Here is a 25,222-nt window from a genome sequence, read left to right on the forward strand (position 1 = left end):
AAAGAAGAGGAAGATTTGAATAGAAGGGTTGCAACACCTAAGGAGGAGAAAAATCCTAAAGAGTCAAAAGTTTCTGAAGCTATGTAGGAAAAGCATGACATTACTAGTAAAAATAAAAATTTAGAATTAGTGCATATTGCTCCTAACAAGACATAAAAAAAATTCTTAAAATAGGAAATGTATATAGCAATGGGAGTATTGCAAATCAAGATGCCATAGGTGGTAGAGATTACAACTATCGAAAATAAATAATAGGCAATGATGTGGAAAGAACAAAGATACTAGAAATAGGATGCACAATGGTTGACACTAAGAGAGACCCCACACCATATGTAAGGTGCACAAATATTGAGCAACATGCCATGAATGAAATGTAAATGAATTCAAGATCGGATGGCCAAAGAAAACCAAATTTATAAGTGGAAGTTGATGAGGATACTATTGATTACCATGGCTTAGACCATTTTGTGAAAAGGAAAAAGTTAAGTTCACAAAATAAGTCGCTTGCAATAACAACAGGCTATTCTAATATTTTCAAGGTATTAAAGAGTGGAAATAGTAAAGAAAAAATTGGAAATGGTAGGGGTTTTTCTAAGGACCAAGGTAAGAACAAGGACTACTCCAGAGGTCATGGAAATGGTGAGGAAGAGATATCACAATACTGACCTTCAACAAGGATGGAAAAAGAAGGAAACAAGCTTGATTCTGAGGAGGAGCTTCACCCGTATCAGAAGGAGCACTTGTGGAATAGTAGACACAGAAAATAGGTGTTAGGGAAATTACTATATACTGATAAGGGATATTTTGGGGTCCAACCTTCGGGACGTATGAAATTTGTTTGGCCAAGTAATTCCTACAAAGATGGTTTCATCCACTGTTGTGGAGACAATACAATACTCGTAAAACTACATTTAAAAGGATTTGTTCATGGAGATGTGAAGCCTATTTTTTTCTTTACTTGGCCAACCTAGAACTTTTGATGAGAAAAATCTCTTTCTAGTAGATCTTGGTTTGGCCTCTAGGTGGAAGGATTCCATATCAGGATAGCATGTTGACTATAATCAGTAGGCCTGATGTCTTCAAAGGTATTGTTAGGTATGCCCGTGTACATGAAAATTTGGGGAGAACAAGAAGTAAACGAGGTGTTCAAGAGTCTCTAGCATACACATTAATATTCCTTCTTAGGTGTAGGATGCCTTAGCAAAGTTACTAGGGTAACAACAAGGGTTTTCTTGCTTACAAAAATAATATGGCGAATTTTCCCGAAATGTTGTTTTGTTTATATCCAGTTCCTTTCTGGAAATTTCTTGAAGCGGTCACAAATATGAAATTTGATGAAGAACAAAACTACCTTAAGATTATTTCCATTTTTCAAGGCATTCTTGGAGCAAATGTTTCAATAAGGACAATTAATACAAGTGGAGGTCAGTAGGCTGGTAAAAAATGAGCAAGGATGCTAGTTGATGCCGATGATGGTGAGCAACCCAATGAGAAGGTCCATATTGGAACTCCAACAACTCAATGGATATATTTTTACAATGTTTGATGACCTATGAAATAAAGATACTACTATAATGTTATTAATGCACAACTTCATCAACATGTTGAGAAATGGAATGGAGATGGGTTGTATATTAGTTGTGTGACTTATTGCACAAACCTTTGGGCTACCATTATGGATACATGCACAATGATCACTCAAGTATATGACCTTTCTGCTGTCTTTGTTATGAAACCAGCTCAAGAAAAGATAGAAAAGATAGATCAACGCCTTAGAATTCAGCCTCTTCGAGGGGCAACCTCCTTTACATTACATAAATGAACAATTCTTGGATGATACAAATGAAAAAACCTCCTTTCTATATATAAGAGTCTAAGGAGTCATAATATAATCCAGCTGACCTAACAATAATAATATAAAGCCACAAAAATAACAATAGAGGGATTATATGGGGCACAAAAATAACAACATGGGGGTAATAGGGGCACAACAATATAAATAACGGGTATAACTACAATAGTAATGGGGTAATCACTAGTATTATAGGGACCCAACACGCCCCTCTCCTTCAAAAAAGTGTTGTCCTCAACGCTTGAGTAGTTTTGGATACTTCTGCATAAAATTCTCATCCTCCCATGTGGAATCTTCAGTAGATAAGTTCTTCCACTTGATAAGATACTCTGAAATTGATCGATTTCGTAGCTGTGGAGTTCTTGTTTCTGTGACTGCTTCCGGTTCCAATATAATTTTTCCTTCCTCGTCAAGTTCTGGAAATATTGTTTGAACTGGGAGCTTGACGCCTATAACCTTATTTAAACATGAAACATGGAAAACTGGGTGCAATCGAGAAGCTGCAGGAAGCTCCAATTTGTATGCCATAGTACCAATATTTTGCAACACCTTGTATGGACCATAATACTTTGGTGATAATTTATTATCCTTCTTAGCTTGCTTTAGGGACATTTGCTTATATGGTTGTAGCCATAGGAATACCAAATCACCTACATCAAAACTTCTTTCACTGCGATGTTGATTTGCCTGTTGTTTCATTCTATTTTGTGCCAACATGAGGTTATCCTTTAAGAGTTGGAGGACTTGTTGTTGATGTTCGATGTGATGTTCCACTGCCTGAACCTTAGAATTTTCTCTTAAATATGATGTGATGGATGGTGGTTGATACCCATAAAGTGCCATAAATGGGGTCATTTTTGTTGCTGTATGGAAGGAAGCGTTATACCACCATTCAGCCAGAGGCAACCATTTGACCCATTGTGTCTGTTTATCAGATACAAAGCAACGAAGATATCCTTCCAAACATTTGTTTACTATCTCAGTTTGCCCATCAGATTGAGAATGATAAGATGAGCTATGAGCTAACTGAGTACCAAGACAAGAAAATAATTCTGTCCAAAAATTTCCAGTGAAAATGGGATCTCTGTCACTTACAATAATCTTTGGGTTTCCATGTAGCTTTAGAAATGTTTCCATAAATGCAGTAGAAACTGTATTGGCTTTAAATGGATGTGATAATGCAGAAAAGTGTGCATACTTGGTAAGTCTATCAACTACCACCATGATGACACTCTTTCCCTCAGACTTGGGTAAACCTGTGATAAAATCCATTAAAACCTCCTCCCAACGTTGGTTTGGAATGGATAAAGGTTGTAATAGACCCAGTGTCTTAATTGTTTCAAGTTTATTTTGTTGGCAAACCAAACATTCCGCCACAAAATTTTGAATATTTGATTTAAGGCCATCCCAAAAAAATTCCTTCTTAACCCCGTGGTACGTTTTTAAAAATCCTGAGTGCCCCCCTAAGGGAGAAGTGTGCAATTCCATAAGAATCTTTTTTTTTAGCTGGGAATTCTTACAGAGGTATAAGCGATCTTTGTACCATAATGAATCATTTTGCCAGCTAAATGTATCAGACGTAATGGAATCTTGTTGTAGCTTTCGAATAAGTGCCCACACTTCTTCATCATTCTTCCATTCCTCCCTTATTTCGTTTATCCAATCTGGTTGGATAATAGAAATGGTGCACAACAATGCTTCCACATCCTCATCCTTTCTTGAGAGTGCATCTGCCACCACATTTTGGTTCCCTTTTTTGTAGATGATTTCAAAGTCATAACCCAACATCTTTGTGACCCACTTTTGTTGCTCTTCAGAGGATAATCTTTATTCTAAAAAGTATTTAAGGCTATCATGATCCGTTTTTACATTGAAGTGTCTTCCCATTAGGTAGGGTCGCCATTTCTTAAGTGCATGGAGTATTGCCAACATTTCCTTCTCATAAATAGCTTTGCTTAAAAATTTTCCCTTGATTGGACGACTTTCAAAAGCAATGGGTCTTTCATCTTGCATTAGAACAGCACCAATTCCATTTCCTGAAGCATCACATTCCACAATAAAGGTTTTTGTGAAGTCCGGTGTAGCTAAGACTGGTGCTTGGCACATTGCATCTTTAAGATGTTCAAAGGCCTTTGTTGCTTCCGGAGTCCATGAAAATGCATCTTTCTTCAATAATGTTGTTAGAGGTGCTGCTATTCTCCCATAATTCTTAACAATCTTGCGATAATACCTTGTCAACCCAAGAAATCCTCGTAGATGCTTTATGGATGTGGGGATTTTCCATTCCTTAAAGGATTTAATTTCGCTAGGGTCTACCTTAACTCCTTCATGAGATACAATATAACCCAAATATTCCACCTCCTGGACTCCAAAGAAACATTTGGATCTTTTTTCATATAATTGTTTCTCCTCCACTAGTTGTAGCACCCTGTCAACATGTTCAACATGATCCTTCCAAGACTTGCTGTAGATTAGTATATCATCAAAAAATACTAACACAAATTTTCTAAGGAATGGTTTAAAAATTGAATTCATCAAACCTTGAAATGTTGAAGGTGCATTAGTAAGGCCAAAAGGCATGACCAAAAATTCATAATGACCCTCATGAGTTCTAAATGCCATTTTCAGAATGTCTTTAATCTTCATTCTGATTTGATGATATCCCGAACGAAGATCCAACTTGGTGAAGTAAATTGATCCATGCAATTCATCCAGTAATTCATCAATGACAGGAATGGGGAACTTATCTTTAATAGTGAGCTTGTTGAGCTCCCTATAATCCGGACACATGCGCCATGATCCATCCTTCTTGTGCACCAATACTACTGGAGCAAAGAAATAACTTTGACTTGGTTGAATTATACCAGCCTCTAGCATTTCTGCAACCATACATTCAATTTCACTTTTTTGGACATAGGGATATCTGTACGGCCTGATGTTTGGAGGAACACTTCCTGGAATAAGATGAATAGCATGATCATGATCACGCATAGGTGGGAGACCTTTGGGAGTCTCAAATACCTTGGAATGATTGTCCAGGACTTTTTGGAGATCTGGAGAAATAGATGATTCCGATGTGGAAACATCTAGCGAACATACTTGTGAAATTACACCTCTTTGCCACGATGACTTGTTTGGAGCAGCGAAACCCTAGAATCCAAAGCTCTGAAATTCGGACCCAAGGTTCAGCGCGATTTATTCTCAAATGGGTTTTTTTTGCGACTTCTGAAACGTCACCGAAAAATTATAGCGAAAATGCCACGATGACCTGTTTGGAGCAACGAAACCCTAGAATCCAAAGCTCTGATACCAAATGTTATGAAACCAGCTCAAGAAAAGATAGAAAAGATAGATCAACACCTTAGAATTTAGCCTCTTCGAGTGGGCAAACTCCTTTACATTACATAAATGAACAATTATTCGATGATACTAATGAAAAGACCTCCTTTCTATATATAGGAGTCTAAGGGGTCATAACATAATCAAAGCCGACATAATAATAATAATGTAAGGGCACAATGATAACAATAGTGGGCTTCTATGGGGCACAATAGTAACAATATGGGCACTGCATGGGTAAAAAAATATAATAAGTGGGTTATACTAATAACAATAAGGGGTTACACTAGTAGTATAGGGGCCTAACATGACCTGTTTGGTATCAGAACTTTGGATTCTAGGGTTTCTCTGCTCCAAACAGGTCATCATGGAATTTTCGCTATAACTTGTTTTCTGTGGCGTTTCAGAAGTATCAAAACAAACCCATTGGAGAAGAAATCGTGCTGAACCTTGGGTCCAAATTTCAGAGCTTTTCGTGCGATATTTGCAGAGATATGATCTGAGGAAGTTGGTCTTTTTGCAAACTCCTAAATTACATTCAAAACAGGTGACCTGGGGAAAATCGTCATAACTTTCTCTATGGGGATTGGATTGAAATTTTGTAAGAAGGTAAAGAAAGAGGACGGACTGTAGTTGCTTTTTTTATCTTTTTCAGAGCCAAAGGTCGAAAAATTGACATGTGGCACTTCATACAAGTTCGCTCTTCTAGAAAGGTCTATAATCAGGTCATCTTCGGAGATTGTGCATAACTATTTTTTGGAGAATTTAATTTGGATCAGACTGGTGGCATTGGAAAGAGGACACAGAGGGCTACTACATGTAGAAATTTCAGAACTTAAATATCCTCAAGTACAGAGTTACAGTTGTTTCAATATCGAGGTCCTAAAATCAACAAAAAGCAAGATGAGGAAGTTTGATGGCAAGGATCCGGTAAATTGGATACTTCAGATGGAGCAATATTTTGATCTACATGGTGTACTGCTATTACAAAAGGTATGTATTGCATCTTCGTATTTAGAACCAGATCAATTTTTATGGTATAAAGGGCTTTGTTCTCATAAACAACTTGTTACGTGGTTAATTCTCACGGAGGAAATGATAGCACATTATGAGGATACAAAGAGAAACACCTTCTTTAGAGCAACACCACAACAATTGGAAAGAGTAAAAGGGCTTTGCGACATATTTGAAAGTAAAATTATGGAAACAAGGAAGTCTACCCCTCACAAATTTAAATATGGACGTGTTGTTTCTCCTAGCCTTCCACAACCTACAAGGGTTACACCACAACAATTGGAAGAAAAAAGAGAAAAGGAGCTTTGTTACAATTGTGATAGCAAATGCACTAAAGGTCATAAGTGTGCTGAGAAGAAATTATTTTACATAGAGTATGAAGAGGAGGAAGAAAAGGATCAAGAAACATCAAAAGAAGAGGATATATGCCAGGACCCGACCCTAGAGAAAGAAGAAATGAATCAAAACTTATCTTGTAAACTATTGGCAAGAATGACCACTCCTCAAACTCTCAAGATAGAAGGACATATCAAGAAGAAAAAGGTGCAAGAAGTGAAAGATCACATCAAGAAAGAAGAAATGAATCCAACCATATCTTGTAATTCATTGGTCGGAATTACCACTCCTCAAACTATCAAGATAGAAGGACATATCAAGAAGAAAAATGTTCAAGAAGTGAAAGATCACATCGAGCGTCAAGAAATGAATCTGACCATATCTTGTAAAGGATTGGAAGAAATTACCACTCTTAAAACTCTAAAGATAGAAGGACATATCAAGAAGAAAAAGGTTCAAGCAGTGAAAGATCACATCGAGCATCAACAACAAGTTCTCCAACTTTTAAAGGATAACGCCACTTCCGTGCAAAATCAAATGAAACAAAAGGTAGATCAACATCATAGTGAAAAATGTTTTGATGTAGGTGACTAGGTATTTTTACTGCTACATCTAAAGCAAGCTATTTATGAAAAGGAAATGTTGGCAATACTACATGCACTTAAAAAATGGCAACCTTACCGAATGGGAAGACTCTTCAAGGATGAGGATGTGGAAGCATTGTTTTGTGCTATTTTTATTATCCAACCAGATTGGATAAACGAAGCAAGGGATGAATGGAAGAAGGACAAAGAAGTATGGCCACTTATTCAAAAGTTGCAAAAGATCCCAATTCAAACAATATTGCTAGATATTGAAAAGGAAGGAAAATCATATTGGAACCTGGAGCAGTCACAGAAACAAGAACCCGACAGCTACAAAATCAATCAATTTCAGATTATCTAATCAAGTGGAAGAACTTACCCACTAAAGATTCCACATGGGAGGACAAGAATTTTATACAGAAGCATCAAGAACTACTCAAGCATTGAGGACAACGCTGTTAGGGTCCCACCCTAACCCCCTTATTTATGTCATGGGATCACGTCATAGTCAAGAGTCAATAAAGCCCATATTAATATTTGTAAGTGGTTAACCCGCAATTAATGACGGGACCACAGTTAGTTGCAAATGGGCCGTAGTATTAGATAGATGGTATTAATAAAACCCACGGTATCGGCCCATGGTATTGCATGTCTGAGTCATATATAAAGGATAGAGACTCCCTGCGAGGAGCATTGTGTCTTATTTTGTAGTCGAGCTCTGCTCTATTGGAGGTTGCCCCCTCGAAGAGGCAAGTGAACATTACTCTGTGAATAATAAAATCATTGCTATTCTATGTTCTGGGTATATTTTCTTCGCATATTCTGTATTTGGGTATCATTTGCAGGTTAAGAGCATAACAAGTGGTATCAGAGCACTTTCTAGGGCCGGTGGGATCTCCAATTCTTAGCAAAAAGAAAATTCGGCTAGAGACGTGTTCCAGCGTCTTTAAACCACGGGATTTGTCGTTAAGCGCATAAACCTGCGGATTTGGGGAGGCATGCAGGCAGGAAATACAAGAGGTGGTCACGTCTGTTGGACTCCCTTGTAACCCCTGTGGGTACCCCTTCGAGTAGTAGCGCATTAGACAGAACCGCGCATGGACTGTCTTCCACGTACCCTATGGGTATATCGGAAGCCCCCTAGGCTCCCTTGAAACCTCGCCATAGATAAACCGTCGGCCGTCTTGTGGCTACAGTACACTAAGAACAGCACTCAGAGAGATTACTCGCCCGTACGATAGGGAAGTTGGGTTGTATGGCTAAGGGTACGGTCAATCCTCCTTAGTTAGAGCCCTGAAACACTGGGCCGAGTACTACTGTCAGACCCTTATGTATATTGCGATCTGTAGCACCTGACACTCCTCACGACCATAGTTTCCTTTTCTATCGGGGGATCACACATCATCTATTCCCGATCCGCGTGTGCAAAGAGGTGCAGCAGCAGCATACATTAGTCCCGCAGATCCATCAAATCCGCCGCAGAAGTTGTTTCGCCATTCAGATCTCTCAGACCCACCAGATCGGAGTTGTTGTGAAGGGTTCCTATACCGGGGTATACTTTTCGCAGGACTGTTGGCAGCATTGACATTTTGAGGATTTGGCGACTGCAGTATTGATCAAGAAGGAGTAAAACTCCGTTAGGAGTTTTCAAAAAAAAAAAAAAGTCTGAGATCTTCCGGGGCGCTTATTGGTGATATAGCCCATCAGAATCAGGACGACGAGCTGAGCAAGGTGGTACCATTCAATTTATTAGTCAAAGTTTTTCGGCGGTCCCAATTTTTCATCAGGTTGGTGTATGGTAGGGATTAGAGCTCAAGCGATGGCAAATGAAAGGATGGAAAAACTGGAAGACTCCGTGCAATCCCTCAAACATGAGCTTCACGGACTAAGTATCCAGATAAAGCAATTACTTCTGAAGGGCAAGGAGCAAGCCCATGAGGAGGCGTATAATGGAAATGAATACAATGAGGGTGAGTCTAGCCACTCTCCTCACGTCTGGCACACCCATCCACTACCCAGTCAGCGACCTCCCAAGTTGGATGTGCATAAATTTGATGGTTCTCACCTGTCCGCATGGCTAGCACAAATGGAGCAGTATTTCAAATTGAATCATATCCCAGATGATGCGACTAAGATTATGTTGGGGAGCATGTACTTGGACAATGAACAGTGGCAATGGTGGGAATGGCATCAGCGTTGCAATGGACCTTTTAGGACTTGGACCGAATTTACCAAAGCTCTTCGAGATCGCTTTGAACAGGAAGACTCTTTTTTGGGTCGTCTCACTAAGCTCCGACAGACTGGTACAATGGATGAATATATTACTACTTTTGAAGCCTTAGCCTTCCGCACTAGGGGTCTCACAGATGAGTTCTACATGGAATGTTTTATCAGTGGTCTTAAAGAAGCCATCAAAGCTCAAGTTCTACTTCACCACCCTCCCACGTGGACGGAGGCTTGCCAGGTAGCTCGTAAGGTGGAACGTGCATTAGCAGCCCAATACAGTCGCCCAAATTTCCCCGCTAAATGTCGTCCCCCACAGGCTCACAAAACGACTCAAACACTTAAGGTCTAAAAGGTGTCACCTGCAGAAATGACTGAAAGAAGGAAGCAAGGACTATGTTACTACTGTGATGAAAAATACTCCCCAGGTCATAAATTCAAGGAGCCCAAATTTTTTCAAATAGATGCCACTGACTACAACTCAACAGAGGAAGATCCACCACTTGAGGAACATGAGGCGCTAGAAGAAGACAACCCAAAGGAGAATGTCTCTGACGAACCAGTTATTTCGCTGAATGCATTGGTAGGGATTTCTTCCCCTCAAACTCTCAAAATTCGGGGTTTCCTTAAACATCGCCCAATAGTAGTCTTGATTGATAGTGGAAGTACCCATAATTTCATCCATCAAAAAATCACAGAAGCAGCGCATTGTTTTGTATGAGCAGTTTCTAACTTCCAAGTCCAAATTTTGGATGGGGGCACAATGAAATGTGAAGGCCGCTGTGAAAATGTCAAACTTCAAATGGGGGATTATCAGTTGAAAACCCACATGTTTTCCATACACATGGGGGGTTCCGACATTGTCCTCGGCGCTGAATGGCTCCGCACTCTTGGGCCAATCACAATGGATTTCCAGGAGTTATATATGAGTTTTAAGCAGAACAACTCCACACATACCCTCAGTGGACTCCAAGCGGGAGCCCCCTCTATCATCAGCTCGCATAGGATGGAAAAATTGTTAAAAAAGGGCCATCATGGAGTAGTAGCTCAATTTAATGCCATCCAGGTAGTCGAAACCATGTCTTTGCCAATTCATCATGAGATGCAACAGATTTTAAATAACCATCGGACGGTCTTTGACAAGCCTCATGAGCTTCCACCCTTGCAAGGGGAACATGATCATAGCATCACCTTGGTTCCAGGGGCCCAACCCCCAAATGTGCGGCCATACAGATATTCGTTCACCCAAAAGAATGAAATAGAAAAAATCATCAAGGAACTGTTGGAAGCAGGTGTCATTCGTCCCAGCAAAGATGGGGAGTGGCGGATGTGTCCCGACTTCAGGGCCCTCAATAAGTTGACAGTAAAAGATAAATTTCCCATCCCGGTGGTTGACGATTTGTTGGACGAACTCAATGGGGCTCAATTCTTCACTAAGTTGGATCTTCGCTCAGGCTACCACCAAATTCGCATGAAGGAAGTCGACATTCCCAAGATGGCTTTTAGAACTCATGAAGGCCATTATGAGTTCCTGGTCATGCCATTTGGTCTTTGTAATGCCCCCTCTACTTTTCAGAGCCTTATGAATCACATTCTCAAACCATATCTCAGAAAATTTGTCCTTGTCTTCTTCGATGACATCCTCATCTATAGTGGCACTTGGGCTGCACATCTTCAGCATGTAGATCTACTCTTGCAACTGCTTCGCAAGCATAAATTATTTGTCAAGATGTCCAAGTGTTCATTTGGCATGGAAGAATTTGAGTATTTGGGCCACATTGTGGGGCGTGAAGGTGTCAAGGTGGACCCCAAAAAGATCCAGGCAATGCAAGAATGGACTCAACCTAAGACCTTGAAGAGCTTGAGAGGATTTTTGGGTCTCACAGGCTATTATCGTAAATTTGTCTGCAACTATGGCCGCATAGCGAAGCCCCTCACTCAACTCCTAAAGAAAAATTCCTTCTTCTGGAATGAGGAAGCACAACAGGCATTTACCGCTCTCAAAAACGCCATGTGTTCCACTTCAGTCTTAGCACTACCTGACTTCACCAAATCCTTTGTCATTGAATGTGATGCTTCGGGTACAAGTATTGGGGCGGTCTTAATGCAGGAAGGGTGACCTTTGCCCTTCACAAGCCAACAACTCAGTGGGAGGAATCTGGGCCAATCTACCTATGAGAAGGAAATGATGGCCATCTTACATGCAGTCGCGACCTGGCGACCTTACTTATTGGGGCGACGTTTCCAAATCCGCACAGATCATCACAGTCTTAAATATTTTTTGGAGCAACGTCTATCCTCCCCACAACAAAATAAATGGTTAGCCAAAATGCTGGGATATGATTATGAGATCATTTACAAGAAAGGGAAAGAAAATAGTGTAGCAGATGCATTATCTCACCAATTTGAGGAGGAAAGTACTCTGCTCGCAATTTCCCTCCCCATTCCAGACTGGATTGAAGAGGCTCGCAGGGAATGGTTTTCACACCCCGGGCTCTCCCAACTCATTTCTCAATTGCAGGTACATCCTAATTCCACCAAGGGCTACTCGTGGCAGAATGATATTCTTCGCTATAAGGACAAAGTCATAATCTCACCAACATCCACCCTTATAAGTCGCATTTTGGCAGAATTGCACTCATCTCCCATTGCAGGACATTCGGGCTTTCAGAAGACGTATGCTCGCACCAGAAGATCATTTTTTTGGACAGGCATGAAAAAGGACATCCTTACCTTCGTAGCAGAATGTGATGTCTGTCAATGCCACAAAGGGGAAACCGTCAACACACCAGGAACATTACAACCATTGCCCATTCCAGCATCAATTTGGACGGAGGTTTCTATGGATTTCATTACAGGTCTTCCAAAGTCAGGGAACAAGTCAGTCATCATGGTGGTTGTGGACCGACTGTCGAAGGATGCTCATTTCTGTGCCCTACCCCACCCGTTTACACCAACTTTGGTTGCTCAATATTTCATGGATCAGATCTTCAAATTGCATGGCATGCCCACCTCTATTGTGTCCGACCGCAACCCGATCTTCACCAGTAATTTTTGGCAGGAACTCTTCAGAATACAAGGCACTCAACTCAAACTCAGTACTTCATATCATCAGCAAACAGATGGTCAAACCGAAGCCGTCAACAAATGTCTAGAAACTTACCTTAGGTGTTTCACTTCAGAAAAGCAACACCTTTGGGTACAGTGGTTACCTCTGGCTGAATGGTGGTATAACACCAACTATCATGCCACCACCAAAATGAATCCCTATGAAGCAGTATATGGTCAACTTCTGCCTTCCCCTACTTCTTATCTCAAGGGGTGCTCCAAAGTACAAGCAGTGGATCAACGCCTACAACACCGTGCAACCATGCTTGCCCATCTTAGAGAGAATATTCATCAAGCTCAGAACCGCATGAAGCAACAGGTCAACCAACATCGCTCAGAGCGCCAATTTTAGGAAGGGGATCAGATCTTTTTGAGGCTGCAACCATATAAGCAAACATCACTCAAAGACAAGGGTTGTCAAAAGCTCTCTCCAAAATTCTACGGACCATACCAAGTACTTCAGCGCATTGGAGAAGTGGCTTACAAGTTGGCTTTGCCACCTATGGCAAAAATCCATCCATTTTTCCATGTATCGTGCCTCAAGAAAGTGATTGGGAACAATTGCCGAGTTCAAACCAGTCTACCTGAATTGGACGAAGAAGGGTCAATCTGGCTTCAACCCGAACAGGTTCTAGACACACGAGACAAGCACCTGCGCGGCCGCATGATTAAGGAAGTCCTCGTCAAATGGAAAGACACCTCTCCAGAAGATGCAACTTGGGAACCAGCCACCATTCTTCAACAGTTTCCGCAGCTTCAGCCTTGAGGACAAGGCTAATCTTAAGGGGGAGGGCATGTTAGGGTCCCACCCTAACACCCTTATTTATGTCATGGGATCATGTCATAGTTAAGAGTCAATAAAGCCCATATTAATATTTGTAAGTGGTTAACCCGCAATTAATGACGGGACCACAGTTAGTTGCAAATGGGTCGTAGTATTAGATATATGGTATTAATAAAACCCACGGTATCGGCCCGTGGTATTGCATGTATGAGTCATATATAAAGGATAGAGACTCCCTGCGAGGAGCATTGTGTCTTATTTTGTAGTCGAGCTCTGCTCTATTGGATGTTGCCCCCTCGAAGAGGCAAGTGAACATTACTCTCTGAATAATAAAATCATTGCTATTCTGTGTTCTAGGTATCTTTTCTTCACATATTCTGTATTTGGGTATCATTTTCAGGTTAAGAGCATAACAAACGTTTTTTGAAGGAGAGGGGCATGTTAGGCCCCTATACTACTAGTGTAACCCCTTATTGTTATTAGTACAACCCACTTATTATATTGATGTACCCATGTAGTGCCCATATTGTTACTAATGTGCCCCATAGAAGCCCACTATTGTTATTATTGTGCCCTTACATTATTATTGTTATGTCGGCTCTGATTATGTCATGACCCCTTAGACTCCTATATATAGAAAGGAGGTGCAATTACACCTCTTTGCTCCTTTTTTAGAAGCTTTGTCATACCATTAGAGATTTGGGAGTCTCAAATACCTTGGAATGATTGTCCAAGACTTTTTGGAGATCTGGAGAAATAGATGATTCCAATGTGGAAAGATCTAGCGAACATAATTGTGCAATTACACCTCTTTGCTCCTTTTTTAGAAGCTTTGTCATACCATTAGAGCTTTGTATTCATAATGTGCTATCAATTCTTTCGTAAAAATTGCCCAAGTGATAAATTGTTTACGAGAGTAAAGCCATTGATACCATACAAATTGATTTGGTTCCAAATATACAGTTGCCATACGTACCTTTTGTGTGTTTTGCACATTATTGAGATCGAAGAACTGCTCCATCTGTAATATCCATGTGGCGAGATCCTTGCCATCAAACTTCCTCATATCAATTTTTGGAATATGGTGGGTCTTCGATCCAACATTAGAGTCTATGGAATCATGATTAACATTAATTTTGTTCACATCATGAGTTTCCTTTACAACCTTTTCACCATTAGTAAGTATTTCTTGTAGAAAATTTGTCAAATCTGTCTTCAAATCTGCCATGTCTGTCTTCAAATCTGTCTTCAAATCTGCCATGTCTGTCTTCAAATCTGTCTTCAAATCTGCCATGTCTCTATTCAAATCTACCTTTGAATCATCCATCTTAGCTTCCATGCCCTTTATCTTAGATTTCAAGCCATTTATCTTAGCTTCTGTTAGCTTTTGTGAGCGTGACATTTGTTGCACTTGTTCTTGTAATTTTGATATATCATGTAGCATTTCTTCCTCTTCTTCATGAGTCATGCTAGAGCTTTTAGGTTCCTTACTAGGTGTTTGCATTTTCTTTCCTCCGGGCATCAGTTACCGATAATAATGCTTTACTATGCCATTTGAATTCTGTTAAACCAAGCTTACACAAAAATAAAAAAAGAACTACACACCTTTTTTCACTTTATAGAAGCCTGATATTGAATCTGATGTATCTCTGTAATTTTGGAACATCCAGTTCTAAAATTGTGACCTGTAGTAGCCTTCTATGTCCTCTTTCCAATGCCACAAGTCTGACCCAATTTGGATTCTCCAAGGAAGAGTTATGTGAAATCTCCCACAGTGACTTGCTTTTAGACTAGTTCAGTAAAGCAAACTTGTATGACGTGCCACGAGTCACTGTTTCAACCTTTGGATCTGAAACATGCATACAAGAAACCAAAGTCTGTCCTCTTTCTGTACCTTCTTACGAAATTTCAATCCAATCCCTAGAGAGAAAGTTATGACGATTTTCCCCAGGTCACCTGTTTGTAATTCAGGAGTCTGCCAAAAGACCAACTTCCTCAGATCATATCTCCGCAAATATCATGCGAAAAGATCTGAAATTTGGACCCAAGGTTCAGCACGATTTGGAAAACAAGGATTCAATCTGTGGCCTATTGAATGACCGAAAGACAACAGAGCGATGAAAAAAATAGCAAGACAACACTGTGAAACCGTAGGCAGTTGCAAGGCTGAGGCTCGCATGGCCAAGAGCTTCAAGTCTTGATTCTAGCAGCAACTCTTAAACAAGGTCATCATGATCATACCTTAGTTTCAGATTTGGAATAACAAGTTATTGAAAATAGTAGCGAGAGAAGGTCTTCATTCTGCACGTGCCTTAGCCAGAAAGACCGAGTTGTCTTTCCTTTGACCATGGAACGAATCATGGAGATGGTGATCTTAGCTTCCAGTTTCAGGAATAAGTTCACAAATCCATGTATAGTTTTGGAGGACAAATTATGTGCACCTTCTTCAGTTTGACAACAGCAATAAGTGGCAGTTATAAATTTAGATAAAATGAATTAAAGCTTCACTATTTGATTGAGAAAAATACTAGTTAGACAAGCAATTTGACTTAGTTAACTTGTCATCAACGACTTGAGTTCTAAATTTGTACCTACCAAATTTAGCATGGATAAGGCCTATAAAAGAAGGATGAAGGCACAACTTGTATCATTATTTTTTTGCACGAGTTTGTGTGTGAGAGAGTTCCTTGTTGTCGCAATGTATTTTGGAGGAGCCAATACACAATTTGTAGCTTCCTTGTCACAAATTTGTGCTAGGAAATAGGAGTCGAGCCCTAAGTAATAGGGATTCCCCTACGCTAGGAAATGGGCAACCTAGGTCGAAGGAAATCAGGCCTATCTCATTACAAGGAATTTGGTGAGCAAAGGTCAAGTGTTTGTAGGGTGTCTGGATAGTATAGTGAGGACAAGTGTGTTTTATTGGTCACTTTTTTCCTGGTAAAGAAATTAGATTGATTAGTATCTATCAATAAAGAATACTACAACAAATAGAGGGTTATCCCAATTAGGTTTCCCTAGAAAAATAATTGTCTTGTGTGATTGTGTTTGTAATGCCCCACTTAAATCTTATCCTACAAATTTTGTTAATATTTACATTATCTGAAAATATTGAGAAATATTGGTCTAATATAAATTTATGATTTCCATTATTCAAATTCCCCACTTACCTTCTCAAATTGAATATTATGTAGGATATGGTCTCCTTCCATTATTTCATAATATATGTATTCATTTCACATTCCCCAATGTACACTCACATTTACTTGGGAGAAGACATAGTCCTCTCCATCTTATCATCAATATATATTTATTCATTTCACATTCCCCAATGTACCCTCACATTTACTAAGGAGAAGACATGGTCCTCTCCATGTAAGTACATTTCACATTCCCCAATGTACCCTCACATTTACTTGGGAGAAGACATAGTCCTCTCCATCTTATCATCAATATAAATTTATTCATTTCACATTCCCCAATGTACCCTCACATTTACTAAGGAGAAGACATGGTCCTCTCCATGTAATTACACTTCACATTCCCAAATGTACTTTTCATATTTACTTGGGAGAAGACATGATCCTTTCTCAATTTTATATTCATGTCACAATTCCAAATGTACTCCTAGCTTACTTGGGAGAAGAGAAGTCAACTAAGGATGGATGAGAAGTTAATGACATTAATGAGAGGTGGTTGAGGAAAGAGGGTATAAAAAGGGAAGGGGGAAGGAAGAAAAGGGGGGGGGGGTTGGAGTCTTGCTTAGGATTGTGGGGGTGGGTTGTGATTGTATGGCCTTGTTATGATTTTGGGAGACCTTGGAAACCTGTGGAGGTTTCTTGGGTTTGAGAGGAGGAAAGTATCATTATCTAGTTTTTCACATTCTTCTTGAGGACACACTATATCTGGTTGGACTTGGGCACGGAGGGCTAGGGAACCTGTGGAGGTTTCCTGGGCTAGGAATTTATTTCCTAGTTGGCTGGGAGGTAAATCCGGTTGGGTCGGTCAGAAGGAGCGTTCAGCTGGAGCTATAAGACAAAGGTATCATCATCAACCACCGGAACAGGTATTTTTCCATGGACTACTCTTGTTAAGTGGATATCAATGGAATGCTCACCTTAATTTATGTTGCTTATGATAAAATGATAAGATGTTAAATGTTTAAAGCTATGTGAAAAGGTCAGCAAGCTCCTTTTATTATTTTTAAATTAACAGGAAAATAGATCTATTAGTGTATAACAAAATTGAGGCTCTAATAATAGGAATCAGGCTCCTACACATTGTATCAGAGCTTTGGTTCAAAATCTGGACCCAAAACCCACTAAACCCAAATTCCGTTATAAAAGCTTATAATCCTCCTAAGTACTTGTAATATCTATCTATATATATATGTTTTAGATTGAAAACGATACATTAACCTCAAAAAAAAAAAAAAAAAAAAAAAAAAAAAACAGAAAAAAAACCAAAGACTTTAAAAAGGTTTGGCTTAACAATGATTTATTCATTCTTATGCCAACAATCAATATGCTACATTTCCATTTTGGAAAGAAAAGATCTCTACGTTGCGTACATTTCCATTTTGGAAAGAAAAGATCTCTACGTTGCGTACATTTCCATTTTGGAAAGAAAAGATCTCAAGGTTTATGTAGGATCCACATGCATCTAGAAGAGAGGAGGTTTATGAGTATATATACCACAGCCATCAGAGAGGGGCCTTCGATTTATTTAGACTACTCAGGATATTTTTTTTCGTGGGCGGTGGCAATATTCCATTAGATTCAATCCAGCCTTCTTGCCTCCGAGAATACTTTGAAAAAAAATCCACAGTGGAGTGGATAGCAAATTAATCTTCACTGCTTCCTGCTTGGCGGCAGTTTCATTAGCTGTATTTGAGTATGCGATTCATCACAGTGAGAAAATACTCGGTGTCCAATCGCAGATGAAAAACCTCAAAGGAAGTTCAAGTGCATTTTCGCTGGTAACTCCTAGTCGCCCTTTGTACACTTTCAACACCAGCGGGAGAAAAATGGGAAAACCTACTTTTCTTTACATATATTTTTGTAAAATCTACCGCTTCCATTTGGAGTAGTTTGGTACACAGCTCTGTCATCCACCCGCGATATACCGGGAACACCCGAGCGAGTAAGCGCGCGGTCGCGGGATCGAAACGATGGGCGATACAAACACAATTCCTCAGCACGTTCATGCATTTCTTCGTTCAGGCCGGGGATTTAGCAGCGCAATCTCAGCTGACCGACGGTCGTGCAAAATATAGCGAAATTTTGCTATGTATCACTATCTTGTGTGCATTATCTACTGTATAATTGAAACAAACATGGTCGGTGAAGCACTACACAGAAGAAGAAGATGATAGCAAAACTCTGGCCTGTTGAAGATCATGCTGAAATGGTAACGGGTTCGAGTTCCGCAGTGTCCACTATGCACCGATCCAATGCTTGCCGCGGCGGAGCTGCATTGCACATTAGGGTTTCTTACACCAGTTAGCCGTGAGAGCTAAGCCTCAACCTTAACTCTTAAAGCCTTAGAGTGCCCCTGGGTCACATGGCCGACCTGAGAAGAATGCAGCAGCCGCCGCTTATTACACTGGTTACGGTGATATTCCTTTTGGCCCTCGGTGGTAGCCAGTTGGCTTCTTCTACCGTGCAGCAGCCATCCAAGGACACACTTGCGCTTCTTGAGTTCAAGAAGGGCATCCGCAGAGACCCGCAAGGCCTTGTGCTCGACTCCTGGGACCTGACCGCGCTCGACTCCAATGGCTGCCCCACCACATGGTACGGGATCCAGTGCGATGGCAGTCTCGTTACGAGTATTAATCTTGATAACCTTAAGCTTGTTGGGGACGTCAAGCTTAGATATCTGAGTCAGCTGAAAATGCTGGCAAACTTATCTCTAGCCAATAATTTGTTATCCGGTAGGCTCACAGCCGAGCTGAGTTCAATGTCTTCCCTTCAATATTTTGATATTTCAAATAATTATTTCTATGGAAGAATTCCCAATGCCCTAATTGCTCTGCAACGCCTAATTTACCTGAACCTGTCATCAAACAATCTGACCGACATAATCCCCCAGGGTTTCCAGAAGCTTAGAGAGCTGCGCCAGCTAGATTTGCATTCGAATAAGCTTAGCGGTCCCATTGACAGTGGCCTCATGCTGTTGCAGTCTGCGGAATACATTGATTTTAGCAACAACGAACTCTCTGGACCCTTGCCTTCTATGTGGCCAATTGTGTCCGGCCTTATATACTCGCTTCAGTATCTCAATCTCAGTAGCAATCAGCTCAACGGAAGCCTGGCTTATAACGGCGCAATTCCTTTTGAAAATTTGAAGGTTCTCGATATCAGCAACAATCGGTTCTCGGGACAACTTCCGTCTTTCAACTTTATTTACAACCTCGAGATCTTGCGCCTTAGCAATAACGGGTTTTCTGGACCTTTACCGGGTGCGCTTTTTATGGAAGATTCTTCGGTCTTGAGTGAACTGGATCTCAGCCACAACAATCTTTCGGGTACTTTCTTTGTGCAGCCATGTTTTGGATTTTTCTTGTATTGTTTGTAATATTGATTTAGAGCAGCTTCACATAGAGCTGTATGTCCAAGTATTGTATCAAGGCAGATTTTTTGAATTAAGTCATTAGGTGCATTACGCTAAGAAAAAGAAAACAACTCAAGAATTTAGTCAAATTTATAATTACTTAGCTTAACAAATTTCTTGAGAGATCCCAGTGTAATTTGATTTTTGAAATGGTAGACTCAAGGTGGACATTCAATTTTAATTTTAATTTTAATATCAATTGCCACTGGTTGCCACAAATTTCCAACAACATTATAAAAACTGCAAAGATGAAAACGCATTGGGAAGCTGAAATAAGTGTTAAAAGAGTCGGTAATTAAATAATATCCGTGAGAATGATAAAAGAAATAAATGAGTACAATGGAGTGCTGAAACAGATATCATCGAACCCTAGAGAGCCCAATGGACAAAAAGAACAAGGGTTCGAAGGACAATGAAGAAACTCAATATCAACATGGCTATCAATTGTTAATCTTCTAACATCCAAGGTCAAGAAGAAGTGTGTAATGCAATTCTTCCCATCTATTGGTTTTATATATTGAAGTCTACGCAGCCTGGCTGACCTGATATTGGAGTTTTGTTCTTGATGCCTCTTGTGATTGGAATCATCAAAATGTTGCAAGTAAGAAGTAAAGAGTCTGGAGTTAGAGGTGCAGATAGATCTGCCTCAGAGAGGTTTCCGGCTGGTCATAAAGACAGGGCATTTAAAGATGAAATGGTCTTCTAAGGTTCCCACATACAGAACCTGCAAGTGCAAGTCCATATTTATTGGGTATCCGCTTTCTCTCCATATCTTGGGAGTTTGCTGCTCTGCCCTTGGTGCATAAGTCCTACATGGTCCTGTTAAGACATGGCATATTCCAAGTCATCCCTCTCTAAAATCAGATCCAATCTCTCAAGGGAGAGGGTCAAATTAATTAAAACAAAAGCCTGCTAGTGTGTTGTCTCATTATTCTTATCATAATTTCTCAACCCAAAGCATAAAAGGCATCATCTTGTTACAATTTATAATCTTCATTACTTCTCAATGTGAATTTGAGTAAACTTTATTTTAATTTAAACAATATTGCATGTGAAGTTGGTCGTATTGCCATGCAAATATTTTGCAAGAGTGCTGGGATTACCATTGTTGGTCTTTTTTGGAATTTATTATGTCTATGTAAGTATTTAATAAATTATTTGTTTGACAACGTAGCTTTTCCTATGCTAATTTCATGTTGGTATTTACCTATTCATTATTTCAAGTTTCAAATTTACACACGATCAGAACACACCTGCAACATACATTCTATTGTGATGGGTGAATTACTGGGTGATAGGTAACATGAGCTTCTGTCATCTTGGGGAGCTGTATTTACGATAGTTTGTCTTATGAACTGTCCTTATATGTGTTCCGTTGTAGGGTACTTTTAACTTTATAGAAGTCTCTGGGTTAAAATCAAGCAACTTTATTTGTCATAAAACACTGAGAAGTGTATGGTTTGGGATTCTCTTGGATATCGATGTTCATTTTTATTATCCTTATCATTAATTGACTATACGGTGTTGTGGTAGTTTATTGTGTCTTTGTAACTAATCATGGAGTGGTCAATTGTCCAATTTTGATGAAGTCAAATCTCATTTTTCACTGCATGTAGATCCTACTGGCATAGATGAATTAATAAGTGACAAGAAACTTGAGTGTCCATGAATGCTGAGAGCTCGATTTTGTAATAGTTTCCTTTATCACTAATTTGTCATTATCCATTATTCTATGTTACTCGACCCTAATAAACATTGTGGATCAAACTATTCTCAGCGGCACCAACTATTTTCCATTCACTTTCATGGTTGCATATAGATTATAATGTAACTTTACATGATGGATGATTAGATAGTGGTTACTACATTTATTATGATAATCTTTCCATGGTTATTTGACTCTAAAAGGAGTCAAACAATAGAAATTTGGATTCTGTTCTCTGTAAACTACTAATTCATTTTTGTCATTTTATATCACAGGCAATGTAAACAATATTGCAACGACAACTCTTAAGGTGCTCAACCTTTCTTCAAATGCACTATCTGGTACATTGCCAATAAAATTTGGAATCTGTGCAGTAGTGGATTTGAGTGATAACAAGTTATCTGGGGATTTGTCTATGATGCGGACATGGGGAAATTATATGGAAGTGCTTGATCTAAGCCATAATTCATTTACAGGGTCCCTGCCAAATGATACTTCTCAGTTTTTAAGATTGACCTATCTAAATTTGTCCCACAATAACTTAGTGGGATCTCTCCCAACTGTATTAGGAATGTATCCCAAGATTAATGTTATTGACCTTAGCTTCAATAAGCTAAACAGGGCTCTTTTAACCAACCTTTTTACATTGTCTACCTTGGAACATTTACACTTATCTAGCAATAATTTCACTGGGGGTATCCCCCTACCGGACATTCTACCAGCAAACCCTACTTCATCATTAATCCCCATTCAAGTGACAAATATTCTTTCCTGGAATCATTGGACCTTTCGAACAACCATTTGAGTGGTACTATTCCTCCACAATTTGGTGCAATTGACAGGCTCAAGACATTGAATCTTGGTGGAAATCAATTGTCAGGAAACATACCAAATGAAATCAGTAAGCTTTTTGTCTTGGTCAACCTCTATCTTTCTCACAACCAATTATCTGGGAAAATACCCGGCAACCTTCCTGCCAGCTTAAAGGCATTTAATGTATCTTACAACGACTTGTTAGGTTATGTCCCACAAAATTTGCGAAATTTCCCTCACTCTTCATTCTATCCAGGAAAATCTGGTTTGATTTTTCCTCGTGTTCAAATATCATCTAACAATGGGCCTGGCACCAGTGAGAGACATGGCAGGGGCCTTGCTAAAGCAGTTATAATTGGGATCTGCACTGCTGCAACTGCTCTATTTGTTAGCCTTTCTATGTTCTTATACTACCGAAGAATTTCAAACTTTGATGAAAAAATTGTTTCAAGAGATATAGATAGGGGAAAAACTTCAAGTGCTGGTTACTTTGGATTTGGAACCTTCACGTCCCATGAGAGTTTCTGCAGAACATTTGCTAGTTTCTGGATGTTGGTTCTATGTTGATGTTATGCATGCGTCAAATAAATTTTACAAATAGAGCTAGAGTCTCCCTCTGAATAATAATAATAATAATAATAATAATAATAGGTCATGGCCAAGACAGACACGAAATTGGTTTATGAGACCCCTTGTTTATGGGACAAGAGATCCACCTCCTTGCCGTGATTTCACCACTAAAGTCTGTGGAGGTTTACCTTTTCTACTTCCCGCTAGATTTGAATCTATGACCTCTTACAAGGAAATACATGTTCTTAACCACTAAGCCCACCAAGGCCATTATAAGCTTTATCTTTGTACAAATTTTAAACATTGCATGCTTTCTATAGATGAATGATTATAGAAATAAGCAGATGAGGTTGTTAAGCTTCTTGGAACCTATAAGTAGATGAGGTTGTTAAGCTTCTTGGAACCTATAAATGGAGACACCAGATCCACAATATAGTGACGATGTCACAACGAAGACCTAATTATAGAAATTTAGTTTATGGTTGTAATGCTCATGACTTCTGTTGACTAGCATGTGTCATTTAAATACCCTCTACTTTAAACATAGGGATATAGTATAGAGTGGTTTGAGTTACTACGCAGCCCAAAACATGCCAAGAGTTTTCCCTAAGTGATCTAGTACTATCCTTACCATTTGATAGTTCTTTTAAGGCATGGTTAATTGGTTAAAGTGTTCTTAATTGAATTGAACTTCTCCAAAAAATCGATTTTCACTAGAATGCATCAATCTAGCATGGTGAGATTCAATGTAATGGTTGCTTCTAATCCATACATATTAGGCATAGTCTTGTAACTAAGTATGCTTTGTCATGTTGTTTGTTTACTAAGATGAAGAAATCTAGAAAGTAATCAAGAAATTAGTTAATAATGAATAGGTACAGGTAACAGAGAAAAACAATAAAACCAGCAAGCAAACAATCCAAGGAAAAATGGGCTGACATGATGTAACCTAAGGCTGAGGAAAAGAGGATGCCAACAATTATTGCATGGTGCATAACCGATGGAGGCCTGACAAAGATGGTCTAGTGGGGTAGAATTTTCTAGTGAAAATATAGATTGAATACCATGGGCTTGTGTAAGGCTTACTCTGACAGTTGTTTTTAATGATATTAAATTAAATGAGAAGATTAATTCGTAGAGAATTTGGGATTTTAGAATGGAAGCTTATTTAGTCAATAAAAGACTAGTGAAAATATTAGGATACACTTTTACCCTTATTCTAGTGTTGAATAAAAATGTTGTGAAAAATAATGTGTCTCTAGTTTTGGATAAAAGGACCCTCAACTTTCTTTGCAACTTTTGTGGTCACTGGCCACTTATGAAAGGAGTATGCATCTTTAGAAATGCGATGCCATTTAGAGGGGAAATACTAATAGCAACAGGGCAAAGGCAATTATTCCGCTCATTTAATTATTTCTCATTTGTCTGATCATATTGTGAGCTGCAATATATATCATGAGATTGTTTTAGTACTAGTAAACAATGATTAAATATATAATAAATTTGAACTTTTTGACATTTAGAGGACATTCCTCTCAATTTACAAAAAAAATAAAGTATGAAAATCATGTTGGGAAAAAATTTCTGAAGCTTGGAGTCTTTTATTTTCAAGATTAACTAAATGGGTTGGAAGATGAAAAAAAAAAAAAAAAAAAACCCCATCAAATTGGAAGAGCGGGAATTTTATATTCACTAAGGTTTTAAAGGAATTATATGCATAAAACTTATACTAGCACCTCCTAGTGGAATTGATAGTGCACTAATCTGTTGCTTGTTATTATTTTGGTTTTGGTACCACCTTATAGCATATACGGGTCCAAATGCTATTTTCCATGATGGATAGTTGAATCTGTTCCAACTCTAATTGTTATTGAGGGGTTCCAAAAGGATGTCACATGAGCGTTTATGATGCCCATTTTAACATAGATAGCCACCTATGTTAAGGTTCTCTTTTGCAGTTCCATGTTGTTATTTATGAACATTATATACATTTGGTTGGACACATGAAAATCAATTGATGGATTTGGTATTGATGATGGAAATGTTGGATGTATGACCAAATGTATGACTTACTTGGTTACAATTTATTTAGTGCATGACTTGTCAGAGTTATTATTGCATCATATAGGCTTATATATATTTGATTTATCTAATCAATGACTTAGTGAAATTATGATTTATCTGATGTAAGATTTAATTCCAGTATGAACAACAAAAATTGACACGTGGACACTGGGTTTGATAAACATGGTGTTTAAGACCATGTATATATGTCTATTTTGTGG

At 39.1% G+C, this 25,222-nt stretch overlaps 2 pseudogenes across 1 annotated transcript; both read left to right on the forward strand.

The window, feature by feature from the left end:
• The first annotated feature begins 827 nt into the window (after nucleotides 1-827).
• On the forward strand, nucleotides 828-18,742 carry LOC149264613 (casein kinase 1-like protein HD16; annotated as a pseudogene).
• LOC149264614 (putative inactive receptor kinase At5g10020) lies at nucleotides 18,349-22,968 on the forward strand (annotated as a pseudogene). Its single transcript, XR_016253503.1, has 2 exons — nucleotides 18,349-19,763; nucleotides 21,830-22,968. The product of XR_016253503.1 is annotated as a putative inactive receptor kinase At5g10020 (transcript).
• The last annotated feature ends 2,254 nt before the right edge of the window (nucleotides 22,969-25,222 follow it).

Source organism: Pinus tabuliformis, chromosome 6 (genome assembly GCF_031772625.1).
Source record: "Pinus tabuliformis cultivar Carrire ecotype Pingquan chromosome 6, CPIR1, whole genome shotgun sequence".
Lineage (NCBI taxonomy): Eukaryota > Viridiplantae > Streptophyta > Pinopsida > Pinales > Pinaceae > Pinus > Pinus tabuliformis.